This window comes from Thermobia domestica, chromosome 11 (genome assembly GCF_964235325.1).
Source record: "Thermobia domestica chromosome 11, izTheDome1.hap1.1, whole genome shotgun sequence".
Classification (NCBI taxonomy): Eukaryota; Metazoa; Arthropoda; class Insecta; order Zygentoma; family Lepismatidae; genus Thermobia; species Thermobia domestica.
The window spans coordinates 117996621-118020427 of NC_137464.1; the positions used below are offsets into that span (position 1 = coordinate 117996621).

A 23807-nucleotide genomic window follows, 5' to 3' on the forward strand; every position below is an offset into this window, starting at 1 on the left:
AAATATTGTAGCACTAACGTTAGTGCTTAGTGCGTTTAGGTGCACTAACGATGCACTAACGATTGCCGTTAACCCCATGTTTCTACCTCTATTTGTATAGAATTTGATATTTCTGAAGTTGGCCCCCCCACCAAAAATCTTGAATAAATCCCAAAATATTGTAGCACTAACGTTAGTGCTTAGTGCGTTTAGGTGCACTAACGATGCACTAACGATTGCCGTTAACTCTATGTTTCTACCTCTATTTGTATAGAAATTGATATTTCTGAAGTTGGCCCCCCCACCAAAAATCTTGAATAAATCCCAAAATATTGTAGCACTAACGTTTGTGCTTAGTGCGTTTAGGTGCACTAACGATGCACTAACGATTGCCGTTAACTCTATGTTTCTACCTCTATTTGTATAGAATTTGATATTTCTGAAGTTGGCCCCCCCACCAAAAATCTTGAATAAATCCCAAAATATGTTAGCACTAACAGTGGTGCTTAGTGTGTTTAAGTGCACTAACGATGCACTAACGATGTGCTAAGTTTTGTGAAAACCTGTCTGCATAAAGATGGGTGGGGGGGCTAACTTCATATGAAGTTGGCCCCCCCACCAAAAATCTTCAATATCTCGTAAACGCTGATAGCACTAACGTTAGTTCTGAGTGCACTAACGTGCACTAACGATGCACTAACGATGTGCAATGTTTGATGTAATTTGGGAGAGGTGGGGGGGCCAACTTCAGGCACGTCAATTTCATTATATAAGCTAATCTTTTTTCATTCTTTAGTTACGTGTGTCCAGTGCAGCGAAGATTATTTAAAATATATTATTATTATTATTATTATTATTATTATTATTATTATTATTATTATTATTATTATTATTATTATTATTATTGTTATTATTATTATTATTATTATTATTATTATTATTATTATTATTATTATTATTATTATTATTATTTTATCTTAAAATATAAGCGAACATCTTTAAAAAATTAAAGAATGTAAACGAAACATAAATTAATTTTAAAACGTAATGAAGAGAACATAACCTTTTCTGCGCACTTGGTAGCTATATTTTATTTGCAAATAAGTAGGTACTGAGACGGAACAAAATGGAAAATTTCAAAGTGGAGTTTGATAAGTGTTTTAGAAGTTAATTTTCTTTTATTTCTTCTACTAAAATCTGAAATTTAATACATCAATTGTACGTACATGTCATATACGTAACTTGCTTGATACATACGTTACTTTCGTACATTGTAGCAAATTTCCTTCAATATAAGCCATTAAGAAATATTTGTTTCACGCTTAATGCATATCTTGTCTAGTTCTGGAAAACAAAACACTTTCACAAACACAAAATGACTCGCTCTAGTGAAGAAGTACATACGGTAACGTAAGTGATATGAATTATGACATCTTTCTAAAAACGTTAATTTTTCGTAAAATGGAGATGAAAAGTGTAAGCCCAAACGGGATCTTTACTGACAAGCTCTAAGGATCATAACAAAAAAGTTCTTTTTGTTATTTATTGAAAATCATTTCTGACTTTTTTCATGCATGACCGAAAACAGGAAAAAATTAACTTTAAAAGTCCATAGCTCCAAAACTAGTCGGGTCAAGACTTCACTTAGGAACTAGTATGTGCCCTATCCAAATATGTAAGTTTCAGAATCCTGCGGTATTTTCGTAACAATTTTTATAGAGGTAGTTGGGGAGTACTTAAAAGTATGTATCCCTAGCCAAATTCCCTCTATAAAAATTGTTGCATGGGTACCTTAGAATTCTGAAACATGTATGTTTGGATAGCTCACGTATTTATTCCTAAGTGAAGTCTCGACCCGACTACGGCAAGTGCCATAGTTTTGGGGCTATGGATCTTTATTTTCATGTTTTCGGCAGCCTATAACTCTGAAAGAATGCCCTTGCTTACCCAGGTTGGTTTCCACTTTTTGTCTTATCTTGATGTCAAGAATCACCTCCCAAACGTTGTCGATGTTGTTTGGAAATACCCTGTATATTCATGTTCCTTTTCACTAAAGCGATTGATTTTAAAACAGGAAGTCATTGAGTTTTATCATTCCAGGTTTGAGTAGAGGGGATAAAAGTCAAGATGTAAGTTATTCTTGGAACACTGAAGCCATATACGTATACCTCTAAATGATACCGTTTTAACTGTATAGAAATCGATAATGAAACCAGAAATCATGATGGATTTCTGAGGGAAGGGACCAAAACCGAGATCAAAACGGCAATTCATAAATCGAGATTGAGACCGAGACCAAGAATGAACATAATAAACATATCGAGATGAGGTCGAGATTGAGACAGGTACTTGCAACGCGAGATGAGATTGAGAGAAGCCAAAGTCTACTCTCGTAAGGTTTAGTCTCGTTAGGAATATTGAAAAGATTATTGAATTTTTCTTTACTCAAAATTCATTGTATTATAATCAAGATAATGGAATGATTATCATCAGGCGACTGTAGTTATTGGTGTGTACACGGAAGAAAGAAGGCAAATGCCACCTGTAATCACTTGGTATATAGAAAACACCACACAATTTCTAGTTGAGGTTCTATCTATTTTCAATCGTCAATTTAATTACCCAAATAACATGAGTTTACATATTCCGTAATTTAATTTTGTATAACTTAATCCTCAACTTTTGTAATCTCAGCTTTCCAAAATTAATTTACACACAGTTCAAGAATTCGTATAAGCAATGATACCGAATCTTCTTTGAAACTGAGCACAAAATCTCCAGAGTGAAAGAAAATAGAGCCTTAAATTCTAGAATAGAATGGGATAAGGTCATGGAAACATGAAGAGCATCAGATTAAACCAGAAAACTGGTTATAATTACCAAGATGTTAAAATTAATTACCAAGCGTTTCCACAAACTGTATATTACTATTTCTAAACATCTCTTCTCACCAAAAGATAAAAGTGCTTAATTTAACAATGTAATTTTAAAAATAATCATAGTGAAAAAAAAGGTTACACAGAATAGAGAAAAGAATATCACATTTCAACTTTAGAATCTTGTATTTACTTTGATTAACTTAAGTATTTATACTCTGATTTTGCTTTTCTTTCCCCATTAATTACCTTATGATTGTTACACGTGTAAAGCAGATATTTCGTTTTCTTTAATAAATTATGCGAAAAATTTGTCCAAATTTTACGATGTATTTCAGTTCATTTTAAAATAAATTAAAATAAAGATTGTTTCGTATTGCTGAGTTGTCCCAAATTATTCACCTCAAGAAAAAAATTAACTGAATGCAGTCTGCTTAATTATGATGTCGGTAACAATCTTAGAATCAAAGTAAAAACCTAATTTTATTTTTCTTTTTCAATTTGAGATAACTCATTTGCTATTTTGGGTTCGTTTAGAATTACGTTTATAATTCTAAAAAGTTTTACAGTGGACTGAAATGCAGCATAAGTTTTGACATAGACATTTTGCACAGTAAAGAAAAAGAAATAACAATTTCACGCCGAAAACAAGGCAAAGAACATTTATGCCGAACGAAAAGCACAGTAAGAGTGCAAATGCTAACATTTCATAGTGGCCTCAGTATTTAGAAGTTTAAAATTTGATCCATGTATTCTACACAACTGTATTTAAAATTAGGAGCACCGTACGACAATAGAGAGGTTTATTTTCAAAAGTGAATATTTCCATCTCCAATTTCCTGCTTAAGTGATCTTTAGTGGTTTCTGAATCTATGGTATGAACTCTGTCGGATTGCGCAATAGGCTTTACGCAAATGGGAATGTTTTTGGGTAGAATTTACAATATAAAGTTAGTCGTGTCTATAAGAAGAAATATATCCACCTCGTTCATTTACTTCTATTTAAAAATTAGCAATTGTAGAACATTTCAACCCAAAGATTGAGAAACCATTAATGGTCAACTTCGAAAAGGAACTGGAAATAACGTTCCCTCTTGAAAATCCGTTCCTCAGTTTGAAACTATTCATGTTGTTAGACGAAAGATGAAAGTCAGTATATATATATATATATATATATATATATATATATATATATATATATATATATATATATATATATATATTCATTTGAACTTTATAAACTAGTGTTCTATATGTTCTCACTTTCCATTTTCTCAATAAGCTATTCAGTACTTCCGTTTTTTCAACTATACTCTACTCCAAAGTATCTTTTCTTTTCTTCTTCTGTGTCTTCTCTCCCTATCTTCTCCTTTCTCCCCTCTTTTCTCTTCCTCTCCTTCTTCAATCTAACTTCACTATATCCTTTTTGCACTAATAAACCATGGAACTGCTCTATGAGTTCCTTGCTCTTCTTGTCTTCACTGACTATCATCTTTATAATTTCCTCATGTTTCTAGTAAAATTCCTTTTTGTTCTTTCATCTACATCACTCCCTCTGTGGCACTAAACACCTGCTGAACATTCTTCCCTAAATCACGTTGTTTCGAATCTCCCTTCAACTTTTCTTATTGTCAAATTTAAAAAGTTTATCTTCCTTTTTTTTCTAATTCCACATCTAAGCTTATTCCTTTCTCTTTATCTTCTATTCTTCTTACAAACTGTTCGAACTGTCTCTTCGTTCCTTCAAATACCTAAGCAATCATCCACATATCTGCAAATCGTAAAATTTGCATTATGATTCGATTAAACTCAGTTTTTAATTTCACAAAGTTATTTCGATATTATAAAGACAAAATCGAGATCTGGATCTGGAGACCGTGACCGAGACCGAGATGAAAACAAGCATTATTTGATCGAGAGGAGCCGAGAAAAGAGTGGGGACGAGACCAAGACTTAGATCATTATTTGTCGAACGGGACTCTATGTAGTTTCATATCTTCTCGTTATCATTCCTACTACCAATTTCCTTTGCAATAGAGTAATAAAGTCACAGAAGGGATCTATCGATATGGTATTAAATCTATATGAGGAAACTTCCTCTCTGTCTCTATGACTATTTGTTTACTATAATGATCTGTGTTGAATCCAGAAATCACAAGTTTCTCCCATTTTTAGTTTGTGTTTATCTGAAGTATTTACTAGGTTTGCAGATTCTGTTTTGTTCACAAGGTCTATTGGATCAAACGGATCAACAGAGTCAAACAATCCAAATGATCTGAATGGTCTAAACAAGTCCAACGGGTCAAATGGCCGTATCGAATCAACTCGCTTCATATGCGTAAAAGTGCAATATCCATCCAATGGGTGAGCGGTCTAGAATCAGTTTCATTTTCCGAGCACTAACATAACCACATATATATAAGTAGACAAAAATGATTATTGGTATATTTAAAAACAAATTCACGTAAACAAATGTTATATGTATTTGATTTTTCTAAAATATTAATAATAATAATGAATCCAAATGCTTAGTGTACTTCTTAAAACGATATGTGAATTTAGTACTATCAAAACAAAGGAAGGATAAGGGGAGAAAATAAGAAATGTTACAAAACTGCATTTTTCGAGAAAACGGCGTTTTAATATTGAGAAGCTGTACAAAATGAATAGGGTTAGTCAAATCTTTTCCCCGTTTTACACGGACATTTGCACATCTACGCATGCATGCATATGCAGTCAAATAGTACCAAGAGTCACCAAGAGATAAGACAAAGCACCCGTTAAAGCACACACATGGACATTCCTTGTTTTTTCCCTTACCCTTCAAAGGAGAGATTATAATTTTTATGTTTTAAAAATTTATCATATTCAATAGAATCACAACTACACAGAGACTTTTTGTAAATGAAATGTTTAGTTTCAATGCACTTTTTACTGATTCTACTAATAATACACTACATTTGCACTATTTAAAAAATTAATTTCCTTTCTTCCTTCAAAATGTCTTCCTTTTTCACATGTCTTCTTCATTAATACCTTCGAAATTTTTGTATCAGTTTCCCCTAACATGGTTGTGTTCGTACATGATCAAACAGTTCTTCCCAAATCCGATCAATTAATTTGTGTTCACAAAAACTTTCATTTCTAATTTTAGTCTTTCTCCATCAATTTGAACACCAGTGCCATTAGCAACACGTACACTTGGAAAATCCCTGCTCATTGAATATATTATGCACTGTTCATTATCACATGTATAATTTCCACCCAATCCTCTGCATGTAAGATATTGCGTTTGCACGTGTACATGATTAGTATCTACACATTGTTCAACATGTTCAATTTGTTCATGGAACACAATGTTCGAAGTCTTGCTGTTTTTCAAACTATGTTCTATGCATGGTACAATCTTGAAAAACTAATGCTTCTCACTTGCATTCAAATACATAGAGTTTCGAAGAGTGTGAAATACTTCTTTCTTTTCAATCATCACTAGATACCGGATGTTAGGCAAAATGCCTATTCTTTAATTTTAAAGATATGATCAACCATAACGTTTTAAAGTTTATGTAGGGGTTTATAGTTTCAATTTAAGCCAATTTATTTTGCCTATTTTGCCTATTTAGCCCCTTCCCGCCTAATAATTGCTTTAGTGTCTAATATTCTTCAAAATAAAACTTTATTCGGAAAATATGTAATTTAGTATTTCAAGAAAGAATTCTGCCTCTTCCGGTGAAATATAAGTGTTGTACCTGGTGAGAAGATGCCAAAATACTTTGGACTGCTATGTGTACTGATAAAGTGCTGTAAAACTTTGGACTGTTATGCGTAGTGATAAAGTGCTGTATAAAATATATTTACCAAATATACATGGAATACATAAAACATTTATGTTTCTATATTCTTGGAACATTATCTATGACGAATTTATTTTTTAATTGTATTCAGTATTTATCTTCATTACTTCGAGTTACATTTTAGTGCCTATTTTACTGCCTGTTTTTTTAAATTTTCAGTACCTATTTGCCTGCCTATTTTCCAGGTTTTTAATGCCTAAACATCCGGTACCTAATCATCAACAATTTCTCTCCCAAAAATTTTTGAAGCACTGGTTCATTATGATGTCAAAGTGATTTAATAAATTTTATTATTTCCACTTGCGAATTTACATAATCAGAAACAAACCGTGAAAAATCCACAAGTTTTTCTCATTTAGCAAAGTTTAACTTTAGTCTGAACATAAATCCTTTGGCAGTTCGAATAACGAGATAAAAAGATTCATTGTCCAATCGAACATAAATTAACTTGGCTTTCGTAGAATTTAAACACCACATTCCATATTCAACATTCAATCTTTCTTAGCTGCTATGATGACGCCAAACACTCGTACAGACGTTACTGCAACAAATACTTAAGGTAGAATAATCTCACTACGAGACTTACATCTGTGCATCCAAAAAGAATAAAAATCAAGTTTCTTCTTATTTGTACATGTTCGTTCCACACTTATGACGACACCACCTCGGCGAATTCCAAATCGTGTATGTTACGTTCAGATAAATATATTTCCCTTATAAATTTGAAACATTATATTAATGCTGTATTATCTTATTGCAACCTTACCACATAGCGACTAGATAAAATCACTTTATGTTCTTGCTGTGATTTCACAGAGGCCATCTACTAGGTACTCAAATACGGTTCATATTATCTTACAGTTTATAACCCTGTAAGATACACAAATTTCCAAATAACTCAAATTTGTAAACGGTACCTCCGTAATGTTAAATTTAGCTAATAAATTTAAAGACGATGTCATCTTTGATAGTATCTTCCCAGCAGCATCTAGTAGTATGCTCACATATACGGGTATGCGTAACGCCCACCATATGACCTCATACGATATCCTTTTAACTCGCAATTTTCTTCTCTTAACCCTTTCGTTACCTACTATATCATATTACTCAATCATCACGTGACCAATCAGTGGCCACTCCCCATCCCCGCTCCTTATCACACACCTCTTTGTATCGGATTTCTGATTCGGCGAAATTTGATACGATCAAAGATTATTGCTAAGTCAGCATGAGTCAATTTCAAGTGTTAGATCTGTACTAATATGTACTGACTTGCTGTAATTGAAATGTCAAACTGATGTGCGTCACTTCAAACGCCAAACAAAAGATACAGGCCACCGCACTAAACTTTCTCGCTCCATTTTTTTTAAATAAAAGAAAAAGAAACTCACCCTAAGAGTAAACTATCCTGTGTGAACTTTTTCGTAAGACAAGTTTTAACGCAACATTATAGAATTATCAACGAAATGTAAATTATGTAATACGAACAGAAACTTGTAAAAAAGATGAATAAACAACCACTTGAGGATTTTTTCAAAACAAATATAAGGTATGCCAATTATCAGGTTATTAATGAAAGGTTTATTTGTGAAATACGAACAAAATCGCCTGAGTAATGATATATGTATTTATGAAATATGAATAAAATCGTCTAAGTCGTTTTCGGGAAGATCGTCAGATAAAAATATAAAGATTTTTGTAGATTGTATCAGAACAAATGAATTATGCGATATTTTTAGGTTAGTGACGAACCGTTTATTTTTAAAATGTGAATAAAATTACCTGAGTAATTTTTGAGAAAATTATCCGAAAATACACTCCCAAGAATAAACTACCCCTCGTAGATCCTGAACAAATGAGGTATGTCATATTGTAAGGTTAATAATGAAATATTTATTCATGAAATATCAACAAAATCACCTGAGTCGTTTTTGAGAAAATCGTCCAAAAATTTCACCTGCACGAATAAATCATTTCTCGTAGATTTTGTAGAGAAATTAAGTATGTCATACTTTTCGGTTATTGATTAAGTAATTATTAATGAAATATGAACACAATCACCGAGTCATTTTTGAGAAAATCGCCTAAGAAATACTCTCAAGAGTAAAGTATCTCCTTATCACTTTTTCCCAGAGAAATGACTTATTCCACAAAACGAATTTACGATATATTGATTTCTCAAATATAAACAAAAGCTCGTTGCAGCCATTTGCAAAAAAATCGCATCTTTTATTTTCACCCCTCAGTAAACTACCCTTATTTTTAGGTGTAGGGGAAAAATCGACAACTCCCCTGAATAATCACATAGAAATCTTCAGTTTAAAAACTGATTTAGATACATTGAACAGTATGGCCTTTAGGCGAATGTACATAAAGACAAAGAGATGAACAGACAGATAGATATCAAAAAACACTTTTCCGATATTTTTGAGCCAGGAAACGTGTAAATCTGTTGAAATATCGAATTCCATCTTTTTATGATTACCAAACTTTATCCTTAATTTTCGTTACTCGAAGTCAAAATGGAAAATCGAGTACTCGCTTAATCATAGAAATGTACGGCTCTAGCCACACGCTTTTGCTGTTTGGTCAAATCATAGGGTATCATGATGGGAGAAGCCTAGAGTCTCCAATAAGAAGAAGATCTTGATCGCCCCTTGCACTGCCGCTTATCATGAAATTTCTTCCTGGTCAACGAGTGATGGAGATGCCGAGATGTGATAATTGGTGGAAGAGATGTCAGAAGAATACGACGGGCGAGGAAAGTTTCACACTCCAACTCATAAAGAGTCTACACCATTTTTAAGTGGTAGGTGAAAGTATATTTTCATGCAAGATGAGGACACTATATCTATTGGCAACTGAATGCTTGTGCACGAGTTTGTGATATCTCATGGAAATCAGGACTATAAAATATCCTCAGCGATTGTTCCGTCCCGTCAGAAAAAGATACCAACTTTGTCCGAAATGTACTGTACATGCTTTTCCATATTAGATTTACACAATATTCCACTTTGAACTTCTTAAACAAAATCACTCTCTATTATGTGCTATGCATGGTGCACTTTCTAATTATGTTATGCATCACGCAGTGTACCTTCACTGACTGGATAAACCAGTCTGTTTTCTGAATCTGTGAGGAGTTTGTGGTGTTCTACGCGTAGTTTTGATCCTCCATTTGATTGTTGCTTTGCAGATGGTGGTTTTGCAGCTGATATAAAAATGGACATTTCAATCGTACCAACCCGGTACAATGCAAGTGGAACTGTATATCGGAATGTGTACGAGTGTGATTATGTATTAAAACAGTGCAAATCCCATTCAAGTGTTATAGCTAAATAATAAAGGAAATAAAGAAAAGAAGGAGAGGAAAGTTAGAAAGATTATCACGTAGTTATAGAGCCTTTGTGAAATATAATAGATCAACAACATTATAACACGTTTCCCATGCAGAAACGTTTAGGAAATGATTTTATTGAGCACTAATGAAATGTTAATGATTATATAACTTTTTTTTTTACATAAAATGTAGGCGAGATAAAGTATTACTTGTGCCTTATAAATTGTGACTAACAAGAAAATATTCAGTACTCTCTGAATGTTATAAGAGTTTGAAAGTGATCTGTTGGAGGATAATATTATATCAGATTCCACAATACTTTTGTAACTCAGTAGTTGGATCGAGAACCTGCCATTAGTGATATCTACATTCGTATTATGGAGAAAGACTTGTAAATATCGTATGTACAAATAGTTTGTGCTTTGAGAACTGAAGGCAAACAAGAGCTTACTGCTCCTATTGCTACTCACAGAAGCACAATTAAAAGTTTAGTCAAGAAGTCTGACGTCTCGTTCATGTTGAGCAATAACTCGGCAATAAATAAAGTATAGAGCTTATTACTTATCACTGGAACGTGACGCTGACTTCATAGTGTTGAATCAGCAAATTGTTCTCTCATCTCTATCGCCAGTTTTTCCATTACGTTTTCTTATGCTTGGTTATTAAAGCCCGTCAATAGCAATGCGATATCTCCTTCTACTAATACTCACTCTTTTCCGCTACGAGCGATTGTCATTTCCATTATACTTTCACATTTCCAAGAACGGATCAAATGCCACAGAATAAAAAGTTGTTTTAGCAGCTCATGGATTTATGTTGATTACCTTTTGAAAACTCAAGCTCTTACGTATGTGTCGACCTTCAACATTTTTAGACAATGTTGAATTATTATTTATTTAAGTTTGAAACGATTGACCCTTCTGACATTGGTTTCTAGATCTGTTATTATGCTTTTTTTAAAAAACAAAAAATTCAAAGACACATCAATGTCACAAACACAATAACATCGTGAGCAATTAAATAAGTTCAAAAATTGTTTACTATCATATTGTTATACAGTGTTTTTCAGCTGATATTTATATCGACGAAATTATACTCCTGTATCATAGTAGCCAAATTCTAATACTCTCTTTCTTGTTAGACAATACCATTGAATGTCCATCTCCGACAGTTATTTCAACTTTAAATTTCGGGGTAAATGTTTCATTAGTTCTTCAGAATTCATCTTCCTATTCAATTAAGAATTGTATTTGGTTTAAAAATAGAATTAACATAAATCAATTTTATACATCCAAACAATGCTGTTCATAAGTATCGAAAGTTTTGACGAACAGCTATGTCCGTCTGTATGTCACCAGGTATCAGAGCAAGAACAGTAACAGGTACCGAGAAACATTTTTTCTTTAATCCATTCAGCTTTCCAACAATAGGTTTTATCTATTGTGTTAACGCTCTATTCAACATGAAGTGGTAGAAATTAACCATTTTCGATTTAAAGTTGATCGATATACAGAAACACCAATAATAAATCGCGTAAAGCAGTTTTCTGCAACTGATTAAGTGGTCAACGTATATATCCAATCTCCACCCTATTTTCTCTGCTATAACCAGAAGTAGTAACTAACTAGTAATTCCGGTTTGACACTATCAAAGCAAAACAAAAAAAGAGCTAGAAGCGTTTTTTTTCTTTTCTTAATTATTTATCGTCCCACGAATAGGTTCTTTCACCTTCCTTAATTCTCTATTCAAACTGAAAATGGTAAAAATTAACCACTTTCGGTTTTAACATTGATCGTCATATAGCGAAAATGGTAATATAAGTGGTGAGAAGCAGTTCCTTGAAATGAATTGAGGACCGCAAAAATATTTTTTTTTATTTCAGACTTTAATCCTTTATTTGTTGGTATTGTACAGGGTGTCCAATATACAATGCAACCCGGAGTTTGGGATAGTAGAACTTTTGAACCTGAAGCAATACACAAATAATGGTTATATCAAAATGAAGCTTTGGTTATGCATATATTTTTAATCTAAGAAGTAACGATTGAAGTACGCTAGCAACCACACAGTGTTGCCAGATGTAACCGAAGGTGTAAATCCTTCTTTTTTTTCAAAACATGCAAATAGACTCATGACTCATACGTTCGGATGTTCTGTCGTTAATTTTCAGTTTGTTTAGTTGGAGTAGCTTGCAAACTATGGAGCGGAAGAAAGATTTTTTCATTTAAACGATAACTAATCGGATGAGGCATCTGCAAGGGGGAACTAGGGAAATTGTAGTTTTCATAAATTAACACTCTGAATCGGCAACATTGCTGATGTTTCACTGCATCAAAAGGCGTGTTAAGGATCTGTCTACATTATGCAATTCCTGAAAACGACGAAAAAGAAACTTTGAAATTATCATGATAAAACTTTTACTTACATGCACCCAGCAACACTGCTATTCATATCAATGGGGCTACTTACAGCAAAAGGTACACAAGAACAATTCTCGAACTATACAAGACCTGGAAACGAACATTCGCAGTGCCATTGAGAACATTAACACTTGTACTCTTCGTAAAGTTGCTGCAAACATGGTGAAACGTTTCAACCAGTGTTTGAATCAAAACAGGGGGCCCTTCCAGCATAGTTGTAGAGCTGAAAACTCATTTCGGGATAGTAGAAGTGTTACCGGGTGCATGTAAGTAAAAATTTTATCATGATAATTTCAAAGTTTCTTTTTCGTTGTTTTCAGGAATTGCATAATGTAGACAGATACTTAACACACCTTTTGATGCACTGAAACATCAGCAATGTTGCCAATTCAAAGTGTTAATTTATGAAAACTACGATTTCCCTAGTTCCTCCTTACAGAGGCCTCATCTGACTAGTTATCGGTGGAAATGAAAAATTCTTTTTTCTGGTTCATAGTTTCCAAGCTGCTCCAACTAAATAAAATGAAAATTAACGACAGAACATCCATACGTATGAGTTAATTTACATGTTTTGAAAAAAAAATGATTTACACTTTCGTTTACATCTGGCAACAGTGTGTGGTTTCTAGTGTACTTCAATCGTTGCTTCCTAGTTTAAAAATATATGCATGAACAAAGCTTCATTTTGGTATAACCATTATTTATGTATCGCTTCACGTTTAAAAGTTCTACTATCCCAAACTCCGAGTTGCATTGTATATTGGACACCCTGTAGTATAACTCTACTATCAATGCCCGTTTGAATATTAACTTACATATAGGAATTACCAGCAAATGTGTAATAAAAAATAATAAATTAATTATTCCTTTTCTTTTTCCTTGACTTATACCATAACAAAATAATAACATTATAAAATTTTAACGATGTATATTATTTTGTATTTGTTACTAACTATTATTGTTACAATTATTACTCCATTTACAGTACACACACAGAAAGAGAGAGAGAATTCCTTGAAGGTATTTGAAGTTAAAGGTGACGAAAGGTAAACAAATTGTATAAGTCTCTTGAACTATATTATTATTCTAATTAAGAATATAGTCGATATTTTTGGCCTTGCACCAACGGATCGCCACCCTTCCGCGTAATGGTGTCGGAAAATGTATATCAGAAGAAAACAAGATTCTACGTGAGAGAAGAGGTAGCATATGCAAAGTATATAGATTTAGCTTAAGATGAGAATCGAGTAAGAATCTAATTTAGTTTGGATATCAGTATAGGTCACTATATCATATACTACAACTAAAATTTGGAAATTTAGGCCTACTTGTAGTTACACAGAATATTACTTTATAATCATCAACATTACAATTTATTAAATTTCGATTCTTTCTCCTTTTCCATTATTTAATTGCTTTTACATTACTTTATTCGACATGGAATATAGCAAAAACATAGTTGTATTATATATCAGGCAGTAATTTAATTTTCTTGTTTAGTAGCAAACATCGACTATTTAATTTATTTATTTACTTTTTTATTTATGTTTCTTCTTTCTTTCAGATTTTAGCGCAGATTTCCCACGACGTGTCCATTGATCATCTTATATAAACGCTAAATACATATACCGTATTAGGGTGTTCCTTACATAAGGTAATTTCGTGTTACGATACACACACATTGAAATGTATTCTATGTGACCGTAAACACGCATTAGTGAAATAGCAGCTCCCTACTACACCGTTACTTATTACTTATTACCATCAAAATAATGACTATACACTCTCGTCCAGATATTTAAAAAAAATTATCACAATCCTATGTCATCTTATTCCATATCCAACATACTTAAGATTCTGAAATTCACGATTTGATATAAACATAAAATTTTAACTTTATATGTTACATTTCAATTTTCATATTTCACTGTGGCAGATGGTTTGGGGAGTCTCTCCCGACATAAAATGTAAAATTAATCCCTCATATTTAAATGCTTCTTGCTTCCTGCCACAAAACCAGACAGTTAATTATATCTAGATCAGACATGCAAGTTGGAACAGGATGTGGGCCAATCACAGAAGACTTACTGGTCTTGAGGGCCGTACAACATTTTCGCAAAAATTGAATAACCATATTCAATGAGGAAGTTGTTCATCGTACACTGAGATCACAGAAACACATAAATAATAACCAAAATAGTTTACTACAAGAAAGAATTAAAAATTTAATAAGCACGTTCTTACTTTTGACGAGGTTCGAAGCACAAAGACCTGCGGAAAGGGACGGGATGTTGAGAATTGTTGGTTTCTGTTATTTTCACATCGTTGCCAGGTCGCGAAAAAAGGTATCACACTATGCAGTGAAGATTGGAAAAATTTTATATTTAGTTTGAGAGATTACGTAAAAAATACATTTTAAATGCCGGCTTAGACGGGTCGGATGAAACAGTTCAGTGGGCTGAAGCCGGCCCTGGGGCTGGGTGTTTCACATGGCTGATCAAGATATTACCTGCCGTTGCTTTTCTGCTTCAAATAACTCTCAAACAGGTTTTATTATGCTGACACACTTAGTCTTCTTGAAAATCTTTCTTTAATCCAGGGATGCAAATATGCAACAAAATTTTACTAGCCCAAGAAAAAAAACTACTAGCCCACATCCCACAATAGAAATAATTTACTTTCCTTCGGTATGATACTAAATACTCGCCCACACCTATGAACCACTCGCCCCGGGCGAGTGGGCGAGTGGTTATTTGCATCCTTGCTTTAATCAGTGCGTTGGTTAACCGAGCGAGTCAGAAGCCAACTCGGTAACTACTGAAGATATGAAAAATAATAAGAGAGCATTATTTTGATTGCCAAGTGTAAGTTGTAGATCTAAAATGGTGGGATTTTCGTAATCGGACCAACCGTTTAAGCTCGACTCTGGTATACCACACAATAATAAAGGAAAATGCAACGTTGCCACGTCAGTGGAGGACAAAATGGAATGAAATAATCTGGAGCGTGAAATACCTTGGGCCAAGGAGAATAGAAAGGGGAGCAAATTAAAGAACAAAGGAGCAGACCGATTTGGGAGGTTCACGACAATGGCGTCAGCACCACAAGGGGCAGGGGAGGAGAGAGGAGGTATACGAGGAAGACAAACAAATGAAAATAAGTCGTGTCGTTTTCTGACAGTTTTACTGTGAGAGGTAAGTGTGCGGAAGCCAATATCCCAACTCAAGTCGCCTGTTTCTATGGCCGGGTCCTACCTTTGATTTACTTATTTACGTACATGTGGAAGGAAATGGGCAAAGGGAATGGTTCTTGCCGCAAACGCCGAGGGCACAGCGACCCTGTTAGGTAAGATGAGGAGTGGGGAAGGCAGCAGCCCTGGGTAGTATAGTGACGGTGGTATAAACCAATGGCCTGGTGGGACTGTGGAAAACCATAAAAAAACGCAGTCGGGATGACTGGATCGTGTTATTCCTTGTATTCATGTACAGTAATTGTTTATTATTGGTGTTTGCTTGTGTATGTTTCTTTTCTATATGGCTATTATTATTATTACCTATTATTATTATTATTATTATTATTATTATTATTATTATTATTATTATTATTATTATTATTATGAGTAGTAGTAGTAGTAGTAGTAAAAGTAGTAGTAGAAGTAGTAGTAGTAGTCGTAGAAGTAGTAGTAGTAGTAGTAGTAGTACTAGTAGTAGTATGATTATGTAAATTGTGATTCGGGTCTAGCCGTTGGTTTATGCGTTGCCGTGCCGTGCGTGAAAGCAAGTGCCGTAAGTGCGTGAGGTATGTACTCCCATGCAGAATAAAAATTGCGCGTATAATGTAATTCACGATACTTCGCATTTATTCCAGTTTCCTTACGTTTATGCGTAAAATTCAGTTTTTAGTATGTGGAGATAATAGAAAGCAATCCATCTAAGAAGATATTTCCAAAAAATATAATAAAATAATAAAAATATAAGCAAAAAACAAAATTACGCTCGGTTTTGTGTATACTGACAATTATGCTTTCGAGGGATTTTCAGTAGCAGAGCACGACTGCGAAGGGAAATTGACAATAGGCAGAGAACGAGGGGCGATAGGCGAAGGAAGGAACTGGAAAGTGGAGTAAAATATTGAATTTATTGGTTTAAACCTAGTGTCTAGATGGTTCGCCAAATATAAATTAGCTTCTGTAACCAAGATGTGCTACGGAAATATAGAAACAAAGATGAAATCTCCTGTCTTGAGGTTGGAAGTGAATTGCGCTATAGATATTAATATCTATTTGTTAAAAAAAGAGAACAAGCAAAAAGTAGTTTCAGTGGTTAGTTGGGTAGCGTGGTGGATTAGTAGTTCTTACACTATTTTGACACTAGATAGAATCCCATCCCATCCTTTTTCACAAAACATTATAATTTTCATGTTAATAAGAACCGAAGCAAGATAATAAGGACATAGCTTATTGATATTTTGTTGTAATGACGTATTTATCCAGGATTAGAGTAATATTGGTAGTAGCTATTGCTTTCAGTTCATGCTGTTGTATAGCTTCTCTCATCCTGTTTTCTTGGGAAAAGAACAATTTTGTCTCCAACAAAGTGTGAAGGATATATACGGACAGAAAAGACATTTTAGTACCAAACGTGATTTATCGTGATGAATTGGACTAGTTTGCCATTATTAAAAAAAACTAAAGTAAATTATTGAAGTTGGTTTCGCTTGAGCTTTTAGCTAAAAATATTTTTTTCTTTGTAAGACTATACTTTATAAGGCAAGGTGTGTGATCATACCCACAAATTTAGCTAGGGAGTGAAAGATAATTGTTTATACAAACATTTCACAGGTTTAGGTTCGTGAAACACCAATACACCATGGTCTCGCTTATCCGACCTTGCTTTGTTCCACATACTGTATGAGCCGACATATCATTGGAGATAGCACCAATCGGCAAGAAGAACTGCAAGTTGTGGTGTTAATCTATTTTTCATGCTCTGGAGTCTATCACCTAGCGCGCCTGTTTACACCTTGACTCATATGTCTATCATTCAGTGCAGACATGTATCCAGGTTTTGTATTCGGAGGGGGCCAAACACGAATCCTCGTAAGCACGTAATTCTAATGTTTTAACAATATCAATAATAATAATAATAATAATAATAATAATAATAATAATAATAATAATAATAATAATAATAATAATAATAACAATGCAACAGTTCTGTATTTCTCTTAAACTTTTTCCTACTTTTCATTTATAAACCGGTTTACTTTGGAAACTGCATTATAGCACAAACAAAATGAAAAATATTTCCGAGAGAAATGTAACTAAAGAAAACTTTCTCCTACGCATATCACATAACAAATATAGCAAGAAGACATTGAGTGTATCGTTCTAATATATTAAAGTTAAAAACAGAACGGAAACGAAATGTTAATCCTATTTAAAACTGTTCTTTAATTTCACCTGGTATAATGGCATTGTGGTATGTTCTTAGAATTATAAGAACACAACAGCACATTGCCCAAAGTTTGGACACTGACTCTAAGTAAACTGATATAAAAGAGCCTCAAAAGGGTAAAAGTAAGTTTATTAAAAAGTGCTTGAGTTTCGGAAGGAGACAGCCTGAGGCCCTCACGCCCCTGATTCAGGGCAGTGCATTTATTTGTTATAAAACATGATTATTAGATGCGTAAGATGTAGAATTATATCATAAGTTTTACTTTTAATAGGTCTTTTCAGGCGTTCTGCCTGCCTGTTTATGTCGGATAAGCAAATCTCTACTGCATATCCAAATCTAGCACATACATGAACTAGAATTGCATCGTCCTATAGTGCGTCCAGTAAGAAAACGTCTCTCACAGCTCGCAGTGACATTGCCACTACTAACGTGTCAAAGTTTTTTCAGTGCAACTGTAGTGGCAATTTAATTAATGGTACAAGACAGAGTGATTGTGGTTGGTAACACTGGTATCAAAGTAGGGGCTGCAATGTCCCACCGCATGTGGTAAGAAACGTCAGAGACCATCTCTTGTTGGCCGTGCTATAGAACAGACAATAGTGTGAAATGCTTATATTAAAAGGCTGGAATAAAACAGCATAAGTACTGTTTTGGTAGCGTAAGAACAAATTAAAAACAATCAATATATTTCCTAGGTATCAGATTATCATCTTACTGTGTCGATGTGTATTCTTTTTTAAACATAGTTTTAAAAATCATACAATTCGCAATATTCCTAAGGAAATCGAAAGAAAAACTCCTATGTGCCTCTTGTGGCAAAGCGGCTTAAGTGCATGGTCCCAAACCGATTCCCACGTTAAGGTATAGACAGAGTTCCCATATTTCAAAAATGTAAATCCGGGACGCTACTAAATTACGAGAATCTTTGAAATGCTTAAAATTTAAAGAACTGTTGAATACTAATTTACTTTCCTCCATTAGATAGAGTTGTTCAAGTATTACGTTATCGCAATTTTATTCATTTGCAGAATATATATATATATATATATATATATATATATATATATATATATATATATATGAGAAATTGCACTCAAATTATGCCAAACATTGTATATTCATAAATACAAAGGGGGTCCACATGAGCTTTCGGGCCCAGGATCGGCGCCCTTGCCTTCTTCCTAGTTAAGAGTCTTCATGCCGGCGAAATTAAAATACCGCTAATTTTACAGTAATTATGTGATATTTTCAAATAGGTAAAAGATAATTGAAATATGGAACAAGAGCGCCTAGACAATATTATTTTGCGTGAGGTACCGTTATCACAAGTCACCTTGTGGCTTTCCGTTTTCAGTCGTTTAGAAACGCGAAAATAAATGCCGATTTTCAAAATGGCTCGAAATCGAAAGCAGATAAGTGAGTCGTGATAACGGTTTCTCATGTAAAATAATATTGTCTAGGGCGCTCTTGTTCCACATTTCGATTATCTTTTATCTATTTGAAGATATCACATAATTACTGAAAAATTAGCGGTATTTTAATTTCGCCGGGATGACGACTCTTAAGCAAACGTAAACAGATGATTTACTCCCTCCCCCTAGTAAGCAAATTTGTTTTTTTTTTCCTCAAGATATGTTGTCTTTCGTGAAATAACAGCAGGAATTCCTTGATTACTTAACCATATAAAAGAATGTTTTCACTTAGAGCCATCCAGTCGATTCGCCTTGCCTAGGACTAAAATAAATTAAGGGTCAATTATGAAGATGAGACTTCCATGTCAAACATGAAGAGACATGTGGATCGGAGATCTTTCTTTGTTCCAACTTTGACTTTTTAAATCCATCATAGGAAATTATATTATGAGTACAATTTTCGAAATTAATAATATACAATCGTAAAAATATCTTACAAAACGATGGTTTATTACAAAATGCTTTGATTCACAGTCTAAATTACAAGTAATAAACTTGTTACTTTTCCTGAAGAGTCTAAGTCTTGAATGAGACGGAGGATCTCTCGACCGTAGTGCTTGGAACGATTGCCTCACTTGTTCTACCTTCCCATGGGGCAGCCTTGATTCGACTTGATCCTAAATGGATTATTCAGAAGTCGAAGTCGGAAGATGTTCCCCATTTTTCCAAAACACTCTTGGTCGATTACAATCTGCCTCTCTTTTGAGGGGACAACCCCATGCCGTAAGCGTCGGTGGACCACCGTTAGGCAACTAGCGACATGCCCCAAAAATTGGAGGTCCCGCAGTGACGATCGGCGGTGGTCCAACTTCCGTTTTGAAAATTATACCACCAGCGGCAGAGATGCGATGGAACGCCAACGAACTACAAAATTATTCCCCCTTGAATACGTTAAATCGCTTATGTGTAATTTGTTTGCATTAAACTGAGTCTAAAAACAATTTTAAAAAAGTAAAAAAAGTGTCGTGAGCTGGGCGCGAACCACCAAACTTAGGGTTACTAGTTGCGTGTTCTTCCGAATTCGGCACGGAGGGGATTATTAAGACATAGCTTGTAGAGTAATAAATAGTTGAAGTCCTTTTAATATTTCTAATCAGAGTACTCCTTTAACCGTGTATATTTGACGATAACTGTTTGGAATCAGATCAAATGCACTCGCCATATAATTTTATTACAAAATGGCAAGCGTCTATTTACCTTTTTCATAGTTCTCCCATATTCATTTGCTACTGATCGGCGACAGTTGCCATCTAAATTCATACAATTATACGCATCGATCTCAAGATTTTTCACTTCACGATGTAAAGGCAGGAGTTACTCTTCACCTCCGGAGCTCAAGTATTGTCCTTATGATAACAATCCGTCAGGGAAAAATAATATAAAATAATAACCGAATGCACATGACTGGCGATAGTTCGTGTTGGTTTCTTTGCGATTCTCCGTGGCAAATCAAAGGAGCGCGGATCAAAATGAAGTCCTCGCTGTTACGCGGTGGTAACTTTAATACCCCCGATTCTAGATATTTGCTTCGACTCGACAAATCCCTGCCTTTAGTGGCACACTAGCGACAATCCTTCGACGCGTCACTATATTGACGATCGCCATTTACCGGCAAGTAAGCTACTAGGTGTTGGCGATGTTTACGGCATGGGGAAGCTAATAAACAAACAAACCAATAAATAAATCTAAAGCCTTATAAGACAGTTTTCACAAAATTTACATCTAGCAAAATCATTTGTTGGTATTCCAGAACTGTAAACTCACCTTTATTCATAATTTACTTCTATCGTAGTTTTGATATGAGAATGATACGTCAGAAAATGTAACACAATTCATTAATACCTTTTTTCACTTTAGTCAGATTTAGCAGTTTTACTTAACAGTCAGTCAATTTGGATCTGTGATTTCAGAGTTTTAAAGATTCCCTTAATTTTTCATTTCTACAACAGTTTGCAACTAACACCATTAACGTATCTCTTTAGATATTTCCATAGGCAATGGCTTGGTCACTCCCAGTATATTTTAAACAATAAACTATTTAAGGTGTCTTACTCCATTAATCCGAACTACATTTAATATTCAATAACTCTGTGCATTTTCCCTTAAATCTGCAAACTTTCTACTAGGTTCAAACTGAGCATTTTCTATTTTCTTCGTTTCTTGCTAAACCAAAAGTGTTCTTTAGACAACCTAGAAATGATGACTCTATACTACATTATGTTGCATAGGGCATTTTATGTAGCATATCATTTGACAATTGGAAATTTTTTTCGTATATTGAAAACAACAGGGATTAAGTCCTTCTACACTTACATGAGAAGTAAACAAATTCTTTTTAATTCGTGGAATTGTGCCATTGCACTAGGTCCAGAAAGTTTTTAATTTAAGATTATTATTATTAGTAGTAGTAGTAGTAGTAGTAGTAGTAGTAGTAATAGTAGTAGTAGTAGTAGTAGTATTAGTAGTAGTATTAGTATTAGTATTAGTATTTTGACTTAGGTTTTCCTGAATATTAAGCAATATTTCACAAAAAGCTGGAATTTTTAAACAAATATATTCGATAGCAAGTTTTCATAAAGTAGTCACTCTCTGTATAAATAATTTCAGAGAGGCCGCGGTGGCTTAGTGATAAAGCGTTCACCTTTGGTGAATGGCATCCTTGGTTCGACCCCAGCTCGCACCAAGTGAATTTTGTGGTGGACAAACACCTTGTGCATGGATTTTCTCGGGGTTCTCCAGTTTTCTCCCACTTTCTTCATTTCTCATCATCACCGTCTCCTTTAGCCTAGCCGGTATAACCGTGGGTCGTAAAACTTAAAGATTTGATTTCAAGTAATTCCAACCAAAACAGTTAAAGGACGTATGTCGTTTTAAATAAAACAAATTACTCTATAAAATTCTGGGTATTATTATTTTCTATATATACAATTCTAGCGGACCTTATTTCTAAATCGAAGGGTAAGAAGACTAAATTCACTCTCTTATTATTATAGATTCATTTCAATTGAAGCAGTTAAAATAGTTGGGAAAAATTAAAAAGCCATACCTTATATTCCAGTGTGCCACCACCGGATAACACGGCACACTGGCGGTCCAGCAAAATGAACAGTGTGACGCAAACTTTTACCTATTATTTACAAGAGTTTATTTTAAGAGTTTGTGGAGTTTATTTTATATATTATTATCAACGATTCTTCCACGGATCAGCTGTCTGTATACAGTTAAACAAACAAGTATCACATTGAGGGAATGAGTGTAATTATTTACTTTAATAGTATCAGAAAGGTATATTTTCTTGTATTTTCTACCGGGAATAACTGCATCCGCTCTAGAAAGCTGGGACTAACAACAAAGAAAGTCGATGTGCCAAACACACACCACCCTGTAATCGTGAATGCCACAAATCCTTTTCTGCGTCTTGGCACCCTAAGGGTTGTTGCCTTCAAAGAGAGAGAGAGAGAAATAACTTACGTCCATTGCACTTACATGATTAAGTAAATAAATTATGTAAATAACTGTTTAGTTTTCTGTTTATTATTATTATTATTATTATTATTATTATTATTATTATTATTATTATTATTATTATTATTATTATTATTGATATTGTTATTATTATTATAAATTTCTTACGAAGTTAACTGCCATATGTACGCACACGGCCTTCCGTGCAGCGCCTCGTGTATGATTTTCCATACACAAACTATATATTCCAAGTTTGTTGTGTTCGTTCTATAGGTGTGTTTGTAATTAGAAGCATATGTCATAGAAGTCAAAATTTAATGTCCACGCTACGTATATGCAAAACCATAGACAAAGAAAATTATGAACAAAGACATTTATGGCGCTAAAACAAAGGGCAAAAATAAAGAATTTCTGGCGGATTGTTGCCCGTAGTGCACAGGTGATAACGGCTAACAGTGTTAAATTTAAACAAATAGAGTTTTAATTAAGCACAAATGTAACTTATAGTGTACAGTGGGGAAGGCTGAGGAGTTCGCTAGGATCGTTACAATATCGAATCCCGTGAAATGCATTGCAAACCTGTCCGCAAGCACCACATAATATTCAACAGATATTGTGTATTAATGCTCATTTCAATGCAAACCTGTAGGCCTACGCACTTCAGTACTCAACGAAGGTGCAGACTACTCATGAGTTGCAATATTAAACTCTCTCACCCACTGTATTCTCCTAACATGTCTGCCAGCGATTACATTTTTTTGGTATCTCAACACTTCCTAGTAGGATAGCTTTACCTAGAGACCACTGATTAACCTGATATTGGATGTTTCACTTTCTTACCTTTGGAGTTGACAGTCGTCGGTTGGACATTTCACACGCAAATATCTAATATTAACAACGTTTCTTCTACAATTTTGTAATATTGTATCATTTCTTTGTATTATTC

The 23807-nt window shown here is 34.0% G+C and overlaps 1 protein-coding gene and 1 long non-coding RNA gene across 3 annotated transcripts in view; one reads left to right on the forward strand and one right to left on the reverse strand.

Moving 5' to 3' along the window:
- Positions 1–23807, forward strand: part of LOC145664391 (uncharacterized) — a 225148-nt gene that overhangs the window by 160949 nt on the left and 40392 nt on the right. The window contains exon 2 of the long non-coding RNA XR_014127429.1: positions 14033–14122. This is a non-coding gene — a long non-coding RNA (uncharacterized LOC145664391). The remainder of the gene's footprint in view (positions 1–14032; positions 14123–23807) is intronic.
- LOC145664390 (melanization protease 1-like) overlaps positions 1–23807 on the reverse strand; it is a 266717-nt gene that overhangs the window by 133341 nt on the left and 109569 nt on the right. The gene's annotated exons all lie outside the window — the stretch shown is intronic.